This window comes from Daucus carota, chromosome 4 (assembly GCF_001625215.2).
Source record: "Daucus carota subsp. sativus chromosome 4, DH1 v3.0, whole genome shotgun sequence".
NCBI classification, from domain to species: Eukaryota; Viridiplantae; Streptophyta; class Magnoliopsida; order Apiales; family Apiaceae; genus Daucus; species Daucus carota.
Genome location: NC_030384.2, coordinates 11,310,420 through 11,323,182, shown reverse-complemented (window position 1 = coordinate 11,323,182; position 12,763 = coordinate 11,310,420).

The following is a 12,763-nucleotide window of genomic DNA, read 5'->3' as shown; positions in this document are numbered from 1 at the left end:
AGTACATTGTTAAGAACCCTAGCAGCTCTTAGTGATACAATATAAATCACTGAGAGAGTTTTTGTAACCATAAAAGCTTTGTGAATATAAGAGTTTATTGATTCCAATTTCTCATATTGTCTTACTGTGTTACAGATTGTGATCACTATATCATATTATATAGTGAGTTTATAGGACCTAACACACTATATACATGCATATATAATCATGACATGGACTACATATCATAAATCGCAGAACCGAAACCTGGCTCTGATGCCATTGAAGGAACAATCGGATCTTGGCCCTGCGTTTTATGATACTTATTAAAAGTTCGAACAGAATATTAACCTTAATCGCTACGGCGCAAGCGATTCAAATCCACGTCTTCTACTGTATTCCTTAATTCTCCTTGGACGAAGTGTGGCCTTCGATCTCCCAAGGTGTACCTCTCCTTAAAGCTCCGAAAACCAAAACCCTAGCTGTCTCCTTGAGAAAAACGTCTGCCTCTCTCAAACTCTAGGATCAATTCGTTTTGGTGTGTCTTTCAGCTTTAGGAGAACGAGAATATATATAGGCTACAGTAGGGATCATGGACCATTAGGTCAGGCCTTCCAATGACATTCCGGGCCAGGCCCAATGTCATTAAATATTAATTCTATCCACTAAAGAACTAATATTTGCACTACCTTTCCTAATTCCGTAAATTAATTATTTAATTCGGCTCCCATATTAATTGCTTATAAATTCCCCATGTTTAAGATATCGCATGTCCATTAATTAAATTAATTTCTGACAATTAATTTAATCGATATCTTTTATCCTTGATCATCCACTCAACCTTATAATTATGCAAGAACAAATCTGCCTGCAGGACTAAAGCATAATTATCTTTATGAGCTTTCAAGAGGACATCATCACCCGAATATATTTTTCGGACACGGTTTCCTTTTATAGTCAATATCCCACTCTGTATATAATGTCATTGCCCAATACATAAATTCGTAATTTAAAATAAATTACTTACTTTATGAGTCAAGGCATGTGCATTAAATACAAGTGTCAATCACTATATTCGGATTAAGAACTTAAGCATTAATAACATCATAGAATCTTAGTTCTTTATTATCAAAATTAAAGAAACAATTATTCTACTATTTTGATCCCGTTCAATATACACAAAGTATATAAGTATTATTCAATAGTCAAGATAAACTATTTCCAAATAATACTTCAGCCGTTCTAGTGGTTTGTCTAACACCACCTCGATCGTGAACCCTTATTATATTATATAAGGAGTCTGACAATCTAATCTTCTGCTATCCCATTTGATACTAGATTGTCTACAATATATAATATACAGACAATGTGAAAACATGCATTCAAGATTCTCAAATAATTGTTATATACTTCAAACGAATATTTCAGTATAACCCTAACACATTGGTAGTATACACAGGTACAACTGGAGCTATGAGTGAATCGAGTGATGAAAGATTAAAAGGTGCACAACTGGTCACCTTAGAGAAGACAGTAGAAGAGGAGCCATCCAGTTCTTACATGGATGAGCTCAAAGCTGATATCCATTGTTTGACTGTCAAAATGAGATCCAACCATGAGCTCTACATGTCTAAATTTGATGAAATCGACAGCAAACTGGATCAACTTCTCAGGAACTCCAAGTCTGATGCTCCAACCTCCGGAGAGGATCCCTCAACTAAGGGGGAGAATAGAGACAAGGGAGGAGAAGACAAAGGAAACAGCTCCAACCAAAGTAACAAAGGGAACACAAATACCAACACTTCTCATTCTGCACCTGGCAGAGAAACTGAAAAGTCGAAAGGCAAACAACCCATGCATCAACAGGAAGACAATTATGATGCCTTTCCTAAGGAAATGGATGATGATGATGTGTTTGATGCCACTTACTTCCAGAATCAGGAAGATGGTGCATTTGATGAAGCTTATCTGTTCCAGACTGAGGAGGAGGCTGTAGATCTTGAACATGAGGAGCTTGTGAGAAAGTTTAAGCAGGAGAATGAAGCTAGAAAGAGAAAGCTCAGGGACTTTCAAAAGATTCTAGAGGACAAGCTCATTATTGAAGAGGAAATCAAGAGAGAAAAGCAGAAGATCTATGATGCTGCCTGTGTGCAGAAGAATCTTGATGTTAAGCAAAAAGTTGGTAAGAGTTGGGACATTGCACGGAGAATCATCAATGGACCTCAAAGGGAACCCTTTGACGACAAGAAGTTCATGTCTCTAATCTATGATCTAAGGGAGGTAAACCCTGATGAGGATTTGTTTATGCATGCCCTATCTCTTGAACTGTGGTACAATACAGTTGCTGTCAGGAATTTGCTAGATAAATGGGAGCTTATCATTTATACCAGGAGGAACGGAACATTCAGACTCTCAGTTGAATTCTTAAAGTCATTCACTGTGTCTGAGCTCTGGGTGCTTCGTAACAAAGTCAAGAGAAGCTCTAATTTGAATGAACTCCTTCGAGACAAGCTGATGGAACATGCTGAATTCAATAGTCCTCAGATTGTCAAGAATCCTTATTGTCTGAAGTTCATCAATGACGACATCATTTGCATTGTGTACCTAAATGATGAAGCATTCCCCAAATATCCTGTGAACCAACTGATTCGTGCATCCCCTCTCCTACGAACCAAGGGATTCGCTTCAAAAGAGAAGGCTGATGCTGATAGTGTTATAGCTGACTACTGTCTTCGGAATGGTATTTCTAAATACACAAGGAAGATGAAGCAAGTCACGAAGACTCAGCCTGCTGACTTTCAGGAGGACCCTGTGGATTTGGAAGTTATGCATCAACTGGCTCTGGCTGATGAAAGGAAGAAACGTGGTGAAGCCACTACTGCAGAAAAGCCATCCAGGGAAGAACCTTCAACTCCTATTCTTCACAGTTCTGACACTGAAGAAGGAGAAGTTGATCTATAGATTTATATAGGGTATTGTAATATATGTTCTAATTGAACACCCCTTTTGTAATCTACTTATTATGTCTGAATCTGGTGAATGTCTAATGAATACCAGAAACTTTTGCTATTTATCTTTCAATATTTAATCCTTTGTCTTATCAGTTAGTTGAGTTATCCTCTCGATAATCTGCATGTTATGTTAACAAACAAATAGGGGGAGATTGAAAGGCATATGTTAAGCCTATTTGTATTTAAGAGGAATCAACTCAACTCTGATAAGAAAGCAAGTAAATAGCAAGTACTGTTATCCCGAATCCGTACGAAGAACGTCAAATGATTTATTGAAGATTTTATGTCAGAAGAATTTCAGGATGCTGCTGCAAACCACTGGAAGAAGTTCATCAATATGATCAAGCCTCAGTGTACAAATAATCTTTTGTAGCAAGTCCAGAAGATCAGAAGGTATAAAGTTTCAATACTTTATTTATTCAGAAGATTCCATTATTGTGTTTACAAATGAAGAAGAACTCTGAAGACGAAGAATCGACGAACAAGTCACAGCTTAATTGTTTAAATGACAAGAAATATTTAATTGAGCTAGTTACAGATGAACCAGACAGTACATTTGTGTATCAGCTCATCAAATTAAATATTTTTACGTCAAAAGAAAGTGGTCGTTAAATCAAGTCGAAGATCTTAATTGTTTACAGAAGACTGAAGACTCCGAAGAGGAAGAAAAGGGATAATTGATTATCTAATTATTTAATCCGCTTCTCAAAATAATTATATATGATGTGTAATTTATTTATTAAATTAATTATATCTCGAATTAATTTAATTTATGAATTTATGCATTTAATATAATTAAGTGGATATTAATTGGTTAATTAATTAAAGGAAAATAAGCAATTGTCTTGTTGGAATACAAGGTAAGACAATCAGGATGATTGTCTTGCAAAAACAACAAGGTAAGACAATCTTTCTGATTGTCTTACCGTGTTATTTCACTTCCAACACACGGTAAGACAATCTGCCAGATTGTCTTACCGTCCCCTACAATTGTCTTGCCGCTTGTAGCTTCCAAGACAATCTCAGATTGTCTTACCGTGTAGCTTCCAAGATAATCTTTCTGATTGTCTTACCGTGTGGCGTGTAAGACAATCCTACAGATTGTCTTACCATGTCCTAATTGTCTTACCGTGTCTACTGGTTTGTCTTACCACTTCATATTGTCTTACTAAGCTATAGACAATGCTTATGATTGTCTTGCCTTTAGTTTTTCAGCAAGACAAAGTGCTTAATTGTCTTAGCAACCACTAGATTGTCTTTTCCACCATTGTCTTGCCTAGTTCTTGGATTTTTCCTATAAATATGGCTCTTCCACTTCATTTGCAAAGTGTTCAAACTATTGTAAAGCTTTCAAGTTGTGCTAAACTTGCTATTCGTTAAATCCACAGTTTACTGTGCTTTGATCATTCGGTTGTTTTATTCCGCTAACTTAGAATACTTCCTGTCAAATTTATTCTACGAACTAGTGGACATTTAAACAAACCATATTAATTATATAACGACTTAAAACATTGTTATATTAATTAATTAAAATCTGATTAACAAATTTATATTCAATCAGATTATTCCGCCGCGATTATTTTTAAGTGACGATTGTATTCAACCCCCCCCCTTCTACAATCGTTCCAGGACCTAACAATGACAGAGTCCAGACTGTTGTGAAGGATTGATTTTACCTTTGAGTCTTTGAGTACTTAAAGTCTTTCTTCTCGTGTCATATCTGCTCTGGTTTTATCCACATACTGTTCAGGCATCGTTCCTTCTTTAGAAATCAGTTTCTTTGGGACATAGGGACCATCGGTAATCATGTCGATGAAGTCAGGTTCCACGGCTTCGAGATAGAGTATCATCTTTGAAAGGCATATGTTTAGCCTATTTGTATTTAAAGAGGTACAACTCAACTCAGATAAGAAAGCTCAGTAAATAGCAAGTCACCGGAATCCGTACGAAGAACGTCAAATGATTTATCGGAATTTTATATCAGAAAAATTCCAGGATGCTGCTGCAGTCCACTGAGAGAAGTTCATTAATATGTTCAAGCCTCAGTGCACAAATAATCTTTTGTGGCACGTCCAGGAGTTCAGAAGGTATGAAGTTTCTATACTTTATTTATTCAGATGATTCCAATTTATGAAGAAGAACTTACAAGACGAAGACTCGACGAACAAGCCACAGCTTAATTGTTTTAATGACGAGGAATATTTTATTCAGCTAGATTCAGATGAACCAGACAGTACATTTGTGTGTCAGCTACTTGGATTAAATATTCTACGTCAAACAAAGGTGGTAGTTCAATTGATTGACAATTCAAGACGAAGATATTAAAGTTTCAAAGAAGACAGAAGCTCTGCTAAAGAAGGAAAGTGATTAAATATTAAATAGATTATATATATTCACTTCTAATATAATTATATTAGTAGTATATTTTATTTAGTAAATTGATTCACTCTTGAATTAATTTATCTAATGAATATACTCAACTAATTTAATTAAGTGGATTATATTCTATTTATTATTTACTAAACAAATCACTTTAAAGCTTTCTACATCTAGTTAGACAAAGAAATGCTTTGTCTAGCTCCTTTAAAGACACTCCAAGACATTGAAAAGCGTTGTCCTACCTTGTTATTAAAGCACATGGTCAAGACAACTCTTTTCTTTGCAAAGACAAGCTAGCACACACCAAGTACAAGACAACCATGTCTTTCCACATGCTTTCACATGCCATAATCGAGTGGTACCAATCAAGGAAGATTCCTTGTCCTTTTGATTGATTGTGTGATGTCATGATTGGTGACAACTAGCCTTGTCTTGCTTTTTGTTGTCTTTCCCTTCTTTACTCTTGTCTTACCCTTACTTGTTTTGTCATGGCAAAGCTACTAATTTGTCATACCTTGTTTATGCTTTGTCATGTCTTGCCTTTAGTTGTCTAAGTTTTAGTTGTCTTAGTAGTTCAAATGGTTTTGCCTATAAATATGGCCACCATTCTTCATTCCAAGGTGTTCATTCACTTTGAAAAACACAAGCACTTGTAAAAGCTTTCAAGTTTTGCTAAAACTTGCTATTGTTACATCCACAGTTTTACTGTGCTTTGTTACCGGTTGTTTTAATCACTACTCTAGAATATACCATGTCGAATTTATTATACGAACATTAGTGGACATTAAAACTGAACCAATTTAATTATATAACGACTTCAAACATTGTTATATTAATTAATTAAAATCTGATTAAAAAATTATATTCCAATCAGATTTACTTCCGCGATTATTTTGTGACGATTGTATTCAACCCCCCTTCTACAATCGCTTCCGGACCTAACAATTGGCATCAGAGCGGTTAATACGAATATACCGTGTTAGATCCTATACACACTCTGAAACGTCCAAATAATATTTTATTCGAATTAATTTTATTCCAAAAATTAATTTTAATATTATATTATTTTTCTTTCAATTTCTATATCTCATCCAAACACTATACACTTTCAAATCTTCAAAATGAGTACACAAAAGATTAGTAGCATTAAAATCCCACCGTTCAGCAAAGAACACTTTGGCTTATGGAAGAGACACATGTTATTATTCCTTCGAACTGCCAATAGAAAATATATTGGGATATTGAACAAGGGTGTTACTACTCCAACGAATGTCATATTATCACACGAAGTAGATGGTGTGGTAATTCCTCATAAAACTGTTCTGTTAGGTCCTATAAACTCACTATATAATATGATATAGTGACCACAATCTGTAACACAGTAAGACAATATAAGAAATTGTAATCAATAAACTCTTATATTCACAAAGCTTTGATGGTTACAAAAACTCTCTCAGTGATTTATATTGTATCACTAAGAGCTGCTAGGGTTCTAAACAATATACTCGATAACTCAACTCATATAGAGTAACCCTAATCTGTGTTTATATAGACACAGTTACAAAATCAATCTCTGATTTGATATCCTATAAATCTGCTATGAATTCTATCAATCAAAGATTACTCCAGTTTTCTGTTTAGTTTCCATAGTCAGCAAATCACTCCTCCGCTTCTATCCTTCCTTGAAGTATATCTGCTTCTGAGCTCTTTCCACGTGTAAACTCTGTCGAGTCTTGACTATGTAAACTCTGATCAGACTTTGCTAAACTCTGTCAGACTTTATCAAACTCTGATCAGCTTCCCGATTAAACTCTGATGATTCCTGTTCTAAAACAGACTTTAAGAATATTAGTAATCATCAATTATATCTAACAATCTCCCCCAACTTGTGCATAAATAAATTATGTGCAAGTTAACAGATAATTGATGATGTCAAAACATATAAGTCAAATGCAACAGAGTTTAACTAATTATAACAGAAAACTTTTAACACTTACAGATACTTTACTCCTTAGCTGCATAGACACCATTTGCTGTCTTTAGATACCCTCTGAGGAGTTCTTTTTCAGCTTCTTCAAGCACTGTAATCATTTGTCTCTTGATCTCTCTCAGCTCTGGATCTGAAACTCCAGTTTGATAAATTGCAGCTCTGAGATCATAAATCTTGTTCTTCTTCAAGTCTCTATCCAGCCTGATATTGTAAGCTTTATCAGACTCTTCATTAAATGCAAGAGTTCTGATTCCACCTATTGTTTCAATCTTTGCTGAATTTTTCTTCATCTCAACCAGCTGTCCTTTATGATTGAGGTATTTAGGAATAAAAGGTCCAGCATTTTTATTTCCTGTAATCCCCATCTTTCTTCTGATTTGATCCTTTAGCAGGTTGGAGATGTGTTGTCCTGACTTGTTTTTCACTTGAAATATGTGTGATACATATCTCAATTCCTCCCAGTGTTTAGCATAGAGATCTGCTTCAAGTACTCTAAACACTGTTCCATCAGACATGAAGTAGATAAGAATATTATCTCCTCTGTCATTCTTCGCCAACTGGACTGAATCAAGTTTTTCCATTTTGTCTTGCAATACTCCAGTCTTGGGAGCACAGAGAGATGAGGGGTCATCTGGTCTTGATCCTATACTCTGATCAAACTTTTCATATTTGGATCCCAGCCCTCCTTTATCTCTTCCTGCCTTACGATGAGAGATTGGTTGAATTGAGCCCTTTTCAAAGCTTATCTCAGTCATCAGAGTAGGCTTTGCAAATCCAGCCAGTGGAGTTGTTGTTGGTTTGAACACAGCTTGAGCTTTGTCAGAGGTTGTGTCTGTCTTTGCATCCTTATTAACTTGAGCTTTGTCAGAGGTTAATATTTCCTTTTGAGGTTCTGCAACATGAGCTTTGTCAGAGATTGCAGCTTCTGTCTTCTTTTCCTTTACAACTTGATCCTTGTCAGAGGTTGTAGATTTCTTTTTATCCCAGCCTTTCTCCAGATGTTCATCTACTTTGCTTTTACCCTTGGAGGTGTATTCATCTTCAGAGTATACCTTTTTGACTAGTAAACTCTGATCAGCAACAGTAGCTTCCTTGATCAGTATTCCTTTTTCTTTTGGCTTGGCAGTTGACTTTGCAGGCTTTTGGATCTTTCCAGAGTTTATGGCTTCAATATGTTCCTTTTTCAGCTCAGCTTCCTCTGCAGCAATCAACTCCAAATCCAAATTTGCTTCTGGATTTTCTTGTTCAAAAACCAATCTAGCAAGCTCTTCATCAGTCAATGGTTTATCTGATCCAGCCACTGGTCTGTGCTTTGATCCAGATGTGACATTATGTGTTGGAGCAGACTTTGTGCTTTGTTTAGATTGTTTTTGACTGTCAGAGTTTGAAACTCTTCCACCAGTCCCTGCTTGAAATCTCTTGTGCTTTGTGAAATCATCAGCATCATCATCATCTTCCTTCTTCTTTCTCTTCAGAGTTTGAGTAGTAGACTTGCATTTGACTTGAGCTACTCTCTCCCCCTTTTTGACATCATCCTCATCAGGAATCAGTATGGATGTGATCAGAGAAAGTGATGATTGGATGGCTTCAAGCTGTTTGGACATCTTTTCTTGAGAAGATTCAATCATGGTCATCCTCTTGTCCAGAGATTCATTGGCAGTCACCGGCTTCTGTACATTTTCTTTCAGAGGTAGCATGGTCCTTTTCTTTTCCAGTTCATTTGTCTCCTTGATATTTGCCACCTCTGTTCTTAGACCATCTATTGATTTAGATGTCTGGGCATGAGCAGGATGAAATGTCTTCAGATAGAGAATTGTGCCTTTGAGGCTTGACATAACATCAGAGTTTGAAATTTTATTCTCTGCCATAGATAGGAATTCTTCAGCTTTATTTGGCTCCAGAGAATGTTGATGGCTTAACCAGAGTTTATCCCAGACCTCATTTGGAGGATCAACCTGAAGATCCCTGGGAAGTGGCTCAGAGTCTGTATTCAGAGTTTGTAGCCTGGCATTATACTGGCTAGTAGACTCCCACTTTTGTTGTGTCAGAGGGACTCCATCATCCTCATCCTTGTCAGTATCTGAACTGTCATCATCCTCAGTATCAGAGTTTGCTTTTTCATCATGAGGAACAGGATCAGCAACTTTCTCCACAGTGTCTTGAGCAGATTTTTCTTGAGCTTCAGACTGTGATTTGATAGATTCTTCACCAGTCTGAGAAAGAGACTGTAGAGCTTCCATAGCTACTTTGTCAGATTCATCAACTACATCAGATCTGTAGTTTTCTGGAGCTGTATCATGAACAATGGCACCCTCTGGGATTTTCATTGGAGATTGAGGAATTGGACCATGATCAGATAATGGAGTTTGAGGATCAGACATAGTTGCTCCTGCTTCAGTTGTAGCTTGTTCCTTGCAAACAATTTCTTCATCTACTTCAGATGAAGTAGAAGAAGCTGTAGGAGATGTTAGTGGAACAGCTTGGATAGGTAGCACCATCAGAGCTTGAGACTGTTCAGCAACTTGAGTTGATGGTATTTGCTCTTCCTCAATTGTGAAGTCTGTTATGTCAGTGACTGGAACTTTTGCCCTTGCAGGCTTTTGAGCCCTTAATTTGAATCTGGCTGGCTTCTGAGGACTATCTTGAACAGGTTCAGAGGCTGGTGTAAGAGTAGGTTCAGAGTTTACATCTTGTGCAGTTTCAAGATCATCATATTCATATGCTGCAACAAGTCTTCTTCTTTTCTTCTGCTTTTGAGGAGTAGCAGCTTCAGTGTTTACTGGGATCTCAGAGTTTGGAGCATCAGAGTTTAAGTGAGCCTCAGAGTTTACTGGCTCATCAGCGTTTGTTGGTACTTCAGAGTTTGCTTTCAGAACTTGTGTAGCAACAGAGGTTCTTGTTCTTTTGGCAGTGGACGGGGCTGCATCAGACTTTGCAGCCCTCTTGGACTTGGATGCAGAAGTTCTGGGTCCTTGAGAAGGGACTGGAGACTGTTGATTTGCTGCAGGCATGTTCAGTCTATCTCTAATTTGAGCTGGAACTTGTAACGGCCTTAGAACTGGCCTCTTTTCATCTTTAGAGATGAGATCTTTGAAAGCCCTTTTATGGAGCTTAAAAGATTTGATCTCATCATCAAAAGCTACCTCACCAACAGATGCATTGAATAATAATTGGCAAAAGCGAGAAAAATAGACAACTTGACGATTTTCATTCATTCTTTCACCAATATTTCTAATAACTAATCTACCATAATCGAAATTAGTAGAGTAGATCAGAGAATACCCAATTCGTAGCATGTCTATGGGTATTGCATCCCAGTTGGTAGATTTCTTCTGGAAGGCCCTTGTTATGCAATCAAAGAAGAAACTTCACTCCTTCCTGAGTCCAGGACGCTTCAGTTGGCCCAATTTGTCCAGAGAGTCATAGTAGCCCAAGTCAGTCATCATGACTCTTAGATTTGCATCGCCATTTGTGATGTAATTTGAATGTTCAGGTAGGTTAAGAGCTTTACGAACTGTGGCTGGAGTGACAGCATACTCCTCTCCTTCGTAAGAGAATACAATGGATGGAGATCCATGGGTACCACCATTATCATAATGACCCGTCCTCCAAAAATTTATAATCTGACTTCCAGAGAGTCTGGCAGGAGCTGTAAGGGCTGTGGCCAGAGCACTCTGTGCCAAGAAGCGCTGGAAGGGATGATAATCTCTTGGGGCTTCAGTAGTGTCAAGAATGGCTGTGTAGTTGTTGGGGACAAAGTCCACACCTGCATGGGTGAATGTAGTAGTTGCCATTGTAACAGAGATTGTGAGTAGAGAAAAGTGTTTGAGAAAATGTGTGTGAGAGGATTTGAATTTCAGAGAGAAGAGAGTAAGAGTTTGTGAAGAGAGTGTGTGTTGATTGAGTGTAGAAGTGAATAATGAGCAATAAAATCTGATGTGATAAACTCTTCAGATTTTGTGTAGCTGTACACGCACGGCTCTTTTGTTCTCTTGGACACCTGTCAGATTTTAACTGGTGGATGAGAGTTAGTGGCACGGAGAAAAGAAAGTAATCATTATGAGCGCAGTAAAACAGTGCAGTTATAAATGCTGATTACACGTTCTCCTATTAAAATGTTTTTCGAGAAAACCCACTAACAATACACCCATTTGAAATACGCCTTTCATATTCTCTGAATATTTTGAACTCCTGAAATGTATAAGAGTTTAGAAAATCAAGATCAAATTTCTCGAATTTTAAACTCTGAGATTTACATCAAAGAAAATAAATTTCTAAGTACCTCAGAATAAAGACATCATTTTCAGAATATTCATCAGTAAATCAGAGTTTGTCATAAAATCCATAGCTCAATAATGTGCTTGTGCAATAATGTGTGTGATTTATCATATTAAAACAGAGACTAGAGAATTTCACAATTTCGTAATTATAAGGTAGACAGGAATAATTTATTTAAACTCTCAAGACATAGACAATTGGCATACTCTGATGAAGAAATATATGAAATAACCTAACCCTTTTTTTTTTTTTTTTTTTTTTCATCAAGGACGCTTTTCAGTGTAAATGAATCACGACCTTTAAATATTATTTTGCAACAGTATTTCTCCAGTAATCAGAGATTGTGACTGGTCACCATAGATTATAAAATCTTGGCAATTACTTAATACCAGTAAGTGTTTGGGTCTTTCCAGTCACTGTCATATAGACATCTAAGATCTCAAAGGAGTACTATGCTTGTATGCAGGGGTATTTATATAGCATCAGAGTTTATAAACACTGTCTAATTTTCTGAGAGAGAATGCAAATTAGTCAGTCTCACTTATAATTAAGATATGTGAAGAAATAGAGTCTCAATGATATCAACATGCATATAGTGTAAAATAGTAGCACAAAATTGAGATCAAGATTAAAGAACTGAACTAAGATTCATGATTACTAATTCATATCATGCTTCATAGTATCTTCACAGGTTAGTTTTCTCAGAGAAATAAAAATGAGATTATTAATCAAGATTCAGAGTTTACAAACCTCAGAGAATATCGTCAGAGTATAGCACACAGAGTATATCATCAGAGAATGTCATCAGATTTTAACAATCAGAGTATGTCAAGGCAATTTTTTTGTGAGCAATACATATGGTAATTTGACAATTGAAATTTGAAAGATCTGACCAGTATGTTTACTCAGTTCCTGATATCATTCCTAGCTCATTCACCAGCCTAGTAAATGTTGCTTCACTTAGTGGTTTGGTGAATATATCTGCTAGCTGCTGATCAGTAGGAACAAAGTGAAGTTCAATGGTTCCTTCCTCCACATGCTCCCTTATAAAATGATATCTTATACTGATGTGCTTTGTCAGAGAATGTTGAACAGGGTTTCCTGTCATAGCAATAGCACTTTGGTT